Source organism: Balaenoptera borealis (assembly GCF_965194805.1).
Source record: "Balaenoptera borealis genome assembly, chromosome: 3".
NCBI classification, from domain to species: Eukaryota; Metazoa; Chordata; class Mammalia; order Artiodactyla; family Balaenopteridae; genus Balaenoptera; species Balaenoptera borealis.
The window spans coordinates 46,175,323-46,184,619 of NC_138866.1; positions in this window are offsets into that span (position 1 = coordinate 46,175,323).

The window sequence follows — 9,297 nt, forward strand, 5'->3', positions numbered from 1 at the left end:
AGCAAGGACATCTGTGGTGGCAATGTGACTATCTACCAATGCTTTTTATGTCCCTTTGCCCAAATGTGCAGCTGTTTCCTTGGTGGGACAGTAAGGGAACAGTAAAAATCAGACAAAATAACAGCACTTTTATCAGGAGTCTTATGAGGGTATTAGGTTAAAATTAAGAACTTTGAAATTGGGCGACAGTATAAGCAATAATAATATTAATACCAATTAATAACCATTTATTAAAACCCTTATGCCAGACAGTGCACTTTATATGCATTGTCCCTTGGACATGCATAAGAACATATTCATTTATTAAATAAGGAAACCAAGTCCCAGAAAGATTAGGCAATTTGCCCAGGATTACATAGCTTCTAAGTGGCAAAGCTGGGGAGACACTCATTTCATAGTGCAAGCCTGTAAGGGAAGGGGTGTTAGTTCTGCTTTACATGTGAAAAAACTGCAACCCAGAGAAGTCAAGTGACTTGCTCAAGGCCATGCAGTACAGTGATTAAGAGGATGGGCTCTGGAGTTAGACTTCCTGAGTGTGAATTCCGGTGTGACCTGGGGCAGATTGTTGAAACTTTTTGTGCCCTGTTTCCTCATATGTAAAACAGGGGCAACAGCTGCTTCATAGGTTCTTTTTTTTTTTTTAATTAATTAATTAATTAATTTTATTTATTTTGGGCTGTGTTGGGTCTTTGTTGCTGCGCACGGGCTTTCTCTAGTTGTGGCGAGCTGGGGCTACTCTTCGTTGCGGTGCGTGGGTTTCTCATTGCGGTGGCTTCTCTTGTTGCAGAGAACAGGCTCTAGGCATGCGGGCTTCAGTAGTTGTGTCTTGCGGGCTCTAGGGCGCAGGCTCAGTGGTTGTGGTGCATGGGCTTAGTTGCTCTGCGGCATGTGGGATCTTCCCGGACCAGGGCTTGAACCCGTGTCCCCTGCATTGGCAGGCGGATTCTCAACCACTGCACCACCAAGGAAGTCCTTCACAGGTTCTCATGAAAACAAAATGAATAGGTACACTTACAGAGACTGGCCTATCACCAGATCCAAACCAAGTATTTGGTAGCTTAGCCAGGGCTGCCACTAGCCTATGTGATAGAGTAGCCCAAAGATAGCTCACCTGGTATACTGAGCATAGGGAATTGGACATTCAGATATGCTTTGGTCCTTCTGGAGAAAAGAAATGAATACTACTTTCTGGCTCCCAATGGTAGGAGTCCTGTTTCTCCCCCAAAAGGGGCTCCTAGGTTTACTGACTCCATGCTTCAGAAAGTCACACTTTTTGAACAGAATAATGGCTCTGTCTGCATTTCTGTCCACTGCCAGCATTAACTGACCCAGAGAGTTAGTAGGCTTTGAATTTGAAGTGGATTTAGTGGATTTGAAATTGTTTGGGGGAAGGATCTTCATTTGGTGTGTGCTGAGCTCTGTGGAGTAACCTTCGATATTTCCATAGTATAACACAATTTTGTTTTGTTTAAGCTGCTTTCCTCATCTTGGTAGCTAGTCTCCAAAGATGGTCTTGCAATGAGCCATGCCTCTTGGTATTCATACTTTTGTGTAGACCCCTCCCTCATTGAATCTAGGCAGCCTTTATGTAACTGATAGAATATGGTAGAAGTGACATTTACGATTTCTAAGACTAGGTCATAATAAGCCTAACAGCCTCTGCCTTGGGTTCTTTTGAAAGCGTGCTCTTGGGGAAGCCAGCTGCTATGTAAAAAGTTCAACTACTGTGAGACCACCATGCTGTAATAAAAGCCAAGCTATCCATGTTGAGAGGCTGCATGGAGACAAAAAGACCCTGGCCACCCCCCAGCAATTCCAGCCATCTAGGTGAGGTGTCAGATATGTAGGGAAGAAGCCATCTCGGACATCTGGCCCAGCTGAGTCTCCAGATATCTGTAGCCCCATCCACCATCTGACTGCAACTGCACAAAACCCAAGCAAGAGCCCAGTCAACTTACAGAACTATAAGAGATGACAATAAATTGTTAATCTTTTTTTCTTTTTTTTGGCCACACCTCGCAGCTTGCGGCATCTTAGTCCTCAACCCAGGGATCGAACCTGTGCCCCCTGCAGTGGAAGTGCACAGTCCTAACCACTGGACTGCCAGGGAATTCACAATAGATTGTTATTTTAAGCCACTCTGTTTTGGGGTTATTAGGAAGTACTGAATAACTGAAACACCCATGATTCCCCAAAGCTGCTGGTACAGTTACAACACACTCAAATCCAAACCACAGATGAGGATTGTAAACTGCTGCTTTTTATTAAATTATATTTTGTGGTAAATATACAAATCTGTACCAATCAAATTCTGTATGCAAAACTTTTGTAATTCTTTCCATTTTTCTTAAACAATAGGAGAAATACTATTCTAACACCATCTAATATTGTATTACATGTTTGTCTATTTGACTGTCACTTGCCTTCCCTTTTTCAGTATCTGCTCCAAGGTGGCAATGATTTCATCGTTTTATTATCCTTTGTATCCTCAATGCTGGTGACAGTATTTTATTTATATTATAGTAGGTCTGCAATAAATATTTATTGAATTAATAAACACAAGGAGAAGATGAGTGTATCACAGATGAAGTTAATATGTTATAAAATGTTCGTGTAATAAATATATTCACCCTACAGAAAACATCTCACATTGGCTTCAAGAATAAAATCTGACATATGAAGATATTCATGATATATTAAGTAAAAAGACTAGGTTTTTAAAGTCAGTTTGCAAATCAGTAAGAGCAAGCATGATTCCATTTTTAAAAAAGCTTTTAAGTGGATATTTGCAGACAAAGAGTCCAAAAGCATTTTTGGCAAACTAATGACAGTAGTTATCTGTGGGTAAAAAGTTCAGAAGGGAATTTTGTTTTTTCTTAGCGCCTTTCACACGCTTCCTAAAATGTTTAAAATAAAATTGTATTAGTTTCATAATCAGGAAAAATGTTATTTAGTACAACTAAATTGGAGCATTGTTATACCTATTTTTTCTGTATTTCCCATCCGAGACCACAAAGTTGAAGTCTTTCAATTCCTTCTCAACCAATTGAATATGTTTCATGTGTATTTGTTCCAACCTCCAGTAGAGTCATATAGCACAGCACTTCTGCCCACACAAAGAACAAAATAAAAGTAGAAATCATCTGTTTATGGCTGAAGTGAATTCCTAGAAGAGTTTCTGCTGGTCAGATCACTGAGGGATTGCTTGCGTAGTCATGGACACTGGTAAAATAGAGCATTCCTTGGCCATAATCTGAGTTTCCCAAATAGAGCAGCAAATACTACATTTATAATTATGTAGATGCAAACTTTCTAGCCCATTATGAAAGTAGCAAATGGTAGCAAATTCTTGTTTGCTTTGTCTCTGAGAAACACACGAAAATGCTTTGAAACTCATTAGAGAATTAAAGGGAAAATGCTTGCCTCTTTCCAAGACAGAGACAGAGAAACTCCTTTGCAGAGGTAGCACACTTGGCGAAGGAGAACGGCTCTGCCATGTCCCCATTCTGAATGTTTCTTAGTAGCAAAATGGTGACAACACCACCTGTTGCACCTACCCTTCTATGATTTACTGTGATGAACAAATACACTAAGTTTATGCAAAACTGCATTTTCCTACATGACAAATGGTACTAAAGACCAGATATGCTCATGGTGATGAATGGTAGGAATTCCAGCTCCTTGCACAGATGGTAGTACCTCTTAAGGTGACTCATTTAGAGAACTCTGTTGGTTCTCTAAATGCTCCATCTTTGCGAAGGAAGCATTATTTAATGGTGAAAATGCTTTCAAGAACATGGAATAGCCTCACTGATGACCAGACACTGAATTTATGTACCATAAAGTCTCCTCAAACCTGACTTTCCTTCTAGATTTTCTATCTGCATTGATGGCGAGAAGCAATAGAATCCTCCTTACCTCCTCTTTCTGCATATCCCTCACCTGGAAATTCTTGTCGTCTAACCCTCAGAAAAGTCCTCAGTCTCTAGTTTCTCTCCTGTTTCAGTGTTCAGCCCAGGGTTCAGGATCTCACCACCTCTTACCATGACTAATGCACCAGCTTCCTAATTCCATTCCTGACAGATACTCTCTGTACATCTTTCCCACCAGATTAGGGAGTGTTCTCTAAAGAAGAAGAGCAAATTCTATAGGCCTTTAAATTTCCCAAAGAGCATTGCTCCTAATAGGTGCTTAATAAACGATTCTTGCTGACTGGTTTGCTTGCTTGACTGAGAGGTAATACTTGGCATGGAAAAAGTGCTGGGACTGAGAAACTGAAGACCTGGGTTATGGCCCTACTTGTATGAGTTACCTATGGCTGCATAACAAATCCTAATGACTTAAGATAACAACAATCATTTATTATTTCTCACATTTTCTGTGGATCAGGAATTTGAACAGGGCATAGTGTGGGTACTTATCTTTCCTCTGTGATGTCTGGGGCCTCAGTTGGGAGGACTGGATGCAACAGCTGGGGACTGGAATCATCTGGAGGTCTCTTCATTCACGTGGGTAGTGGTCAGCTGAGGCCACAGCTGGCTACCAGCCAGAACATCTGTACAACATGGCCTTTCTATGTAGCCTCTCTGCTTGGATTTGTTTGGGCCACCTTACAGCATGACAATGGCAATTGGGTTCTAAAAGCAAGTGATCCAAGACAATCAGCTGGAAGCAGTGTTACTTTCATGGCCTAGTCTTGGAAGGCAGATAGCTCAATTCTGCTGCAGTCATGAGCTCACACAGTGTGAGAGGCAGAATAATAACCCCCTAAAGATGTCCGGGTCCTCATCCTCAAAACTGTGACTATGTTACCTTACCTGGCAGAAGGGATTTTGCAGATGTGATTAAATTAAGGACCTTGAGATGGGGAGATTATCCTGGATTATCTGGGTGAGCCCAGTGTAATCACAAGTGTCCTTATAAACAAGGAGGCAGAAGGGTCAGAATCAGAGAAGGAAATGTGATGCAGAAGCAGAGGACAGAGTGATGCTGGCCAGGAGCCAAAGAATGCCAGAAGCCTCTAGAAGCTGGAAAAGGCAAGGAAACAAATTCCCCCTGGAGCCTCCAGAAGGAATGCAGCCTCACCAACACCTTGATTTTAGCCTAGTAAGACCCATTTTGGAATTCTGATCTCCAGAACTGTAAGATAATAGATTTGTATTGTTTTAAGCCATTAAGGTGTTTGTGGTACTTTGTTACAACAACAATAGAAAACTAATATGCCCAGATTCGAGGGGAGGGAATACAGACCCCCATCTCTCAGTGGGAAGAGTGTCAAAGTCACATTCAAGAGCAGGTGGGATGGAAGACACTGTTTCAGCCAACTTTAAAAAACATGACCTGCCCCACTCTACCACTAAGTAGGTGTGTAACTGCAGGTTGATCTCACTGGACCTCAGTCTCCTCATCTGTGAAAGGAGAGAGTTGAGTGTGAGGATCTCAAAGCTTCTGGACCTGGAAGTTCCTGGTCCTATGATTGAAAGGGAGATGTAGGATTCCCATGAGAAGTCATAATAAATCGTGGCTGATTTCCTAAGTCCTTCCTTGATGCTCATGACCATTCATATACCACTCTGAATGGAATGGAAATGGAGAGCCTGGACCAGAAAACCTCAATAAAGTATGTGTGAATTCCCTAGAAGATAAGCTTTGAGGCAAGATTTTTGTTTTTGTTTTAAATTTCAAAATATTTTAAGGAAAGAGGGAATGAAGAAAAGAATGAAAAAAAACAATTGATTGAGGCAGTGACCATTTCTTGTTCATCATAGGAATCCCAGCACTTTGCATACATCTAGTCTAGCATGTAGGTGACCTCCAAAAAATGTTAAGTGAGAACCAAAAGAAAAGGACCCAAGGTCCACTGCTTTGTCTGATAGCTGTTTGGGGTGGCACAACTTTCGGCAGGTTAACAGGTAAGAACCCTTTCACCATTTTACTCTGGAAATTATCGATAGTTCAGTAGTCTGACAGCTGGTCTGCTTTATGCTATCCTTGCCATAAACACAGCAGCCAGAGTGATCCTGATAAACTGTAAGGTTGATCATGGCGCTTCTCTGCTGAAAACCCTCCAGAGGCTTCCTGACTCACTTGTAATTAAAGGCAAAGCCCTTTCCAGGGCTGGAACTAGGGTGAGGTGAGCGAGGCACCGAGGGCACACAGTTTAAGGAGACACTCACTCTCGGGGTCCCACCTGCCCTTCCAGGACCTTGAGAGTGAGCACCTCCTTAATTTGTGCACCCTAGGCCCTCCCTCCTCTCCCTCTAGACACTGGCTCTGACTTTGGGTGCAAGACCATCACCATCTAACCTCTCAGCCCTTCACTTCTCTGACCATATCTTCCCCGGCTAGCTCACTACACTCAAGCACACATGCCTCCTTGGTGTTTCCCGGCACACACCAGACCCACTTCTACCTTGGAGTTAACGCTGCTCTTCCTTTTGACAAAACGTGGTATCCCCAGATATCCATCTGCTGCCTCCCTCATCTCCTTCAGGTCTCTGCTCAAATGTTACCTTTTCTATCAACCGTTCCATGATTACCCGATTAAAATTCAACCTCGTCACCATCTCTCTTTCCCACATTATTTATTTATTTTTTTAACGTCTTTATTGGAGTATAATTGCTTTACAATGGTGTGTTAGTTTCTGCTTTATAACAAAGTGAATCAGCTATACATATACATATGTTCCTACATCTCCTCCCTCTTGCGTCTCCCTCCCACCCTCCCTATCCCACCCCTCTAGTCCCACATTATTTTTATTCTTAGTACCTGTTGCCATCTAACATGCTATAGCTTGTGTTTATTTTGTCAGTGGTCTGCATTTCCTACTTGACAATCAGACCCAGGAAAACAAGGATTTTTATTAGTTTTTCAGTGCTATGTGCCAGGATCTAGAACAGGGCCTAGGGAGTTCCCTGGTGGCCTAATGGTTAGGATTCTGGGCTTTCACTGCTGTGGCCTGGGTTCAATCCTTGGCTGGGGAACTGAGATCCTGCAAGCCACGTAGCAAAAAAAAAAACAAAAAAAAAAACAGGGCCTGGCACACATAGATACTCAATAAAAATTTGTTAAATGAAAGAATATCATGAGACAGTTTGTTACATAAAGTCATGGAGAACAGAAAATTATAGGATTTTAGAACAAACAGGGTCCTTACTAAAGGGATCAGCAAACTATGGTCTATTTTTATATGGTCTATGAGCTAAGAATGGTCTTAGGAACTGAATTGTGTGCCCCGCCTCCCAATTCATATGTTGAGGTCCTAACCCTCAGTGTCAGAATGTGACCTTATTTGGAAATAGAGTCATTGCAGATATAATTAGTTAAGATCATGCTAGAGTAGGGTGGGCCCCTAACCCAATATGGCTGGTGTCCCAACAGAAAGGAGAAATTGGGACACAGAAACACCAGAAGAACGGCATGTGAACATAAAGGCAGAGATCAGGGTGAAGCTTCGGTAAGCCGAGGAATGCCACATATTGCCAGCGAACCACCAGCAGCTAGGAGAGAGGCATAGAATAGTTCTTCCCTCGTAGCCCTCAGGAGGAACCAACCCTGTTGACACCTTGATCTCTGACTTCTTGCTTCCAGAACTGTGAGAGAATAAATTTCTGTTGTTTAAGCCACAGAGTTTGTGATACTTTGTTACAGCAACCCTAACAAACTAATACAAATGGTTTGTACATCTGTAAACAATTGTAGAAGGAGGAGGAGGAAGAGAAGAAAGGGAGGAGAAGCGGGGATGGTGGTCCAGGAGAGGGGGAGGAGGGGGAAGGAGAGGAAAAATAATGACAGAGGCAATATGTGGCCCACAAAGCCTAAAGTATTTGCTGGGTCTGGTCCTTTGCACAAAAATCTTGTTGACACCTAAAGTTTAGAGATCATATAGCCCATATAATCATGAAGAAATGGTGGTCTCTAAAAATCAAATCATGTATCCAAGTTCATACATGTAGTATGGGCTCATTTTATCTGTACCTAAAACCAGGCTATCTGATTTTAAGTCTATTTTTAAAAAAATCATACTACAATTACTACTGATCTTTTAAAAATCATTTCATCAGTTCCCCCTTGTTTAAGCACCAAAATGTTACTAAGACCATGTTTTCATCTATTATTCCAGCCCAGCAACCTGAGTCCTTTACAGAAACATACCATAATTCATAATTTTTTTAAGCAAAGAACCTACTATGATCCATATTTTTTCATTTTTGCTTTTGGGCCTTGCCCTCCAGCAACTCATTTTCTGTGATACTGGTTCTCAAGCCGTAATTAAAACATAAAGATCAAGAACAGATGTCTGCCTGCTCTCTGGAGCTTCCACAAACTATGTAGTGTAGAGTTTGGCCTTATGGATTTTATGCTAAAGAGAAACAAAATAGAACAATTAACTGTTGAACAAACCCACATACCAATGCTAAAGACATAAGAAAGTATTTAAAAGAAAGTGGACCAAAGCTCGTGGTGGTTCTTTTAATGTACCATTAACTCAGGGACAGCAAAATGAATCTATTTGTTTTCATCGGCTCCGTGACTTGATGGTATAGACCAAAAAAAAAAAAAAAAAAATCTATGTTCTTGCTGATTCACCTTGAGTGAGATATTTAACCATTTGAGGGGTTGCCGTTTTGCCATACATTAGCTGCCAAAAATGATAGTTCGTACTGCAAAGGTTTACTGGAAGGGGTGCAGGAGTGGAGGGCAGAGGTGTTCTTTCCCTTCTAAGGCTGCTTAATTAGTTGAAGCATAGATGCCACTGATAAGGAACTCTGTGTATCAATTTCTTTTAAGATGCTAGTGAACCTGAACTGTGGAGGAAATGAAAAGGAAGTGAATGGGTTAAAGACAGTTTTCCAGCAAAGAGTATATGCGAGGACTGAACATCCCAAGTGTGGCTGCTCTATTTCAAACTCTTACACTTTTGCACAGAATGCACAAGTACCATAGGAATTACATGTACCTAAATCTGAACAAATTTTGCTCTTTTTCCAATATCCCCTCTCTAAAGCAGGAACCTCATTCAGAGTTAAAATCTGGTGTTTGTTAGCTGAGCAGTCTTCAGCAGTTTACTTAGCCTCTCTGTGCCTCTCTTCAAATGTTAAAAAAAAAAAAGTGGGGGTGGGGGGAGTAGGAAGGGAATAACTATAGTATATAAACCATAAATTGTTTCAAGGATTAAATGAGATAATGAAACTTGAACGTCCCTGACAATGGTCAAGAATCCAAAGTATGTTAATTTTCCTTATAAGTATATGGTTGAAGAAAATATGCAAATATTTACATAATTATAATTATTT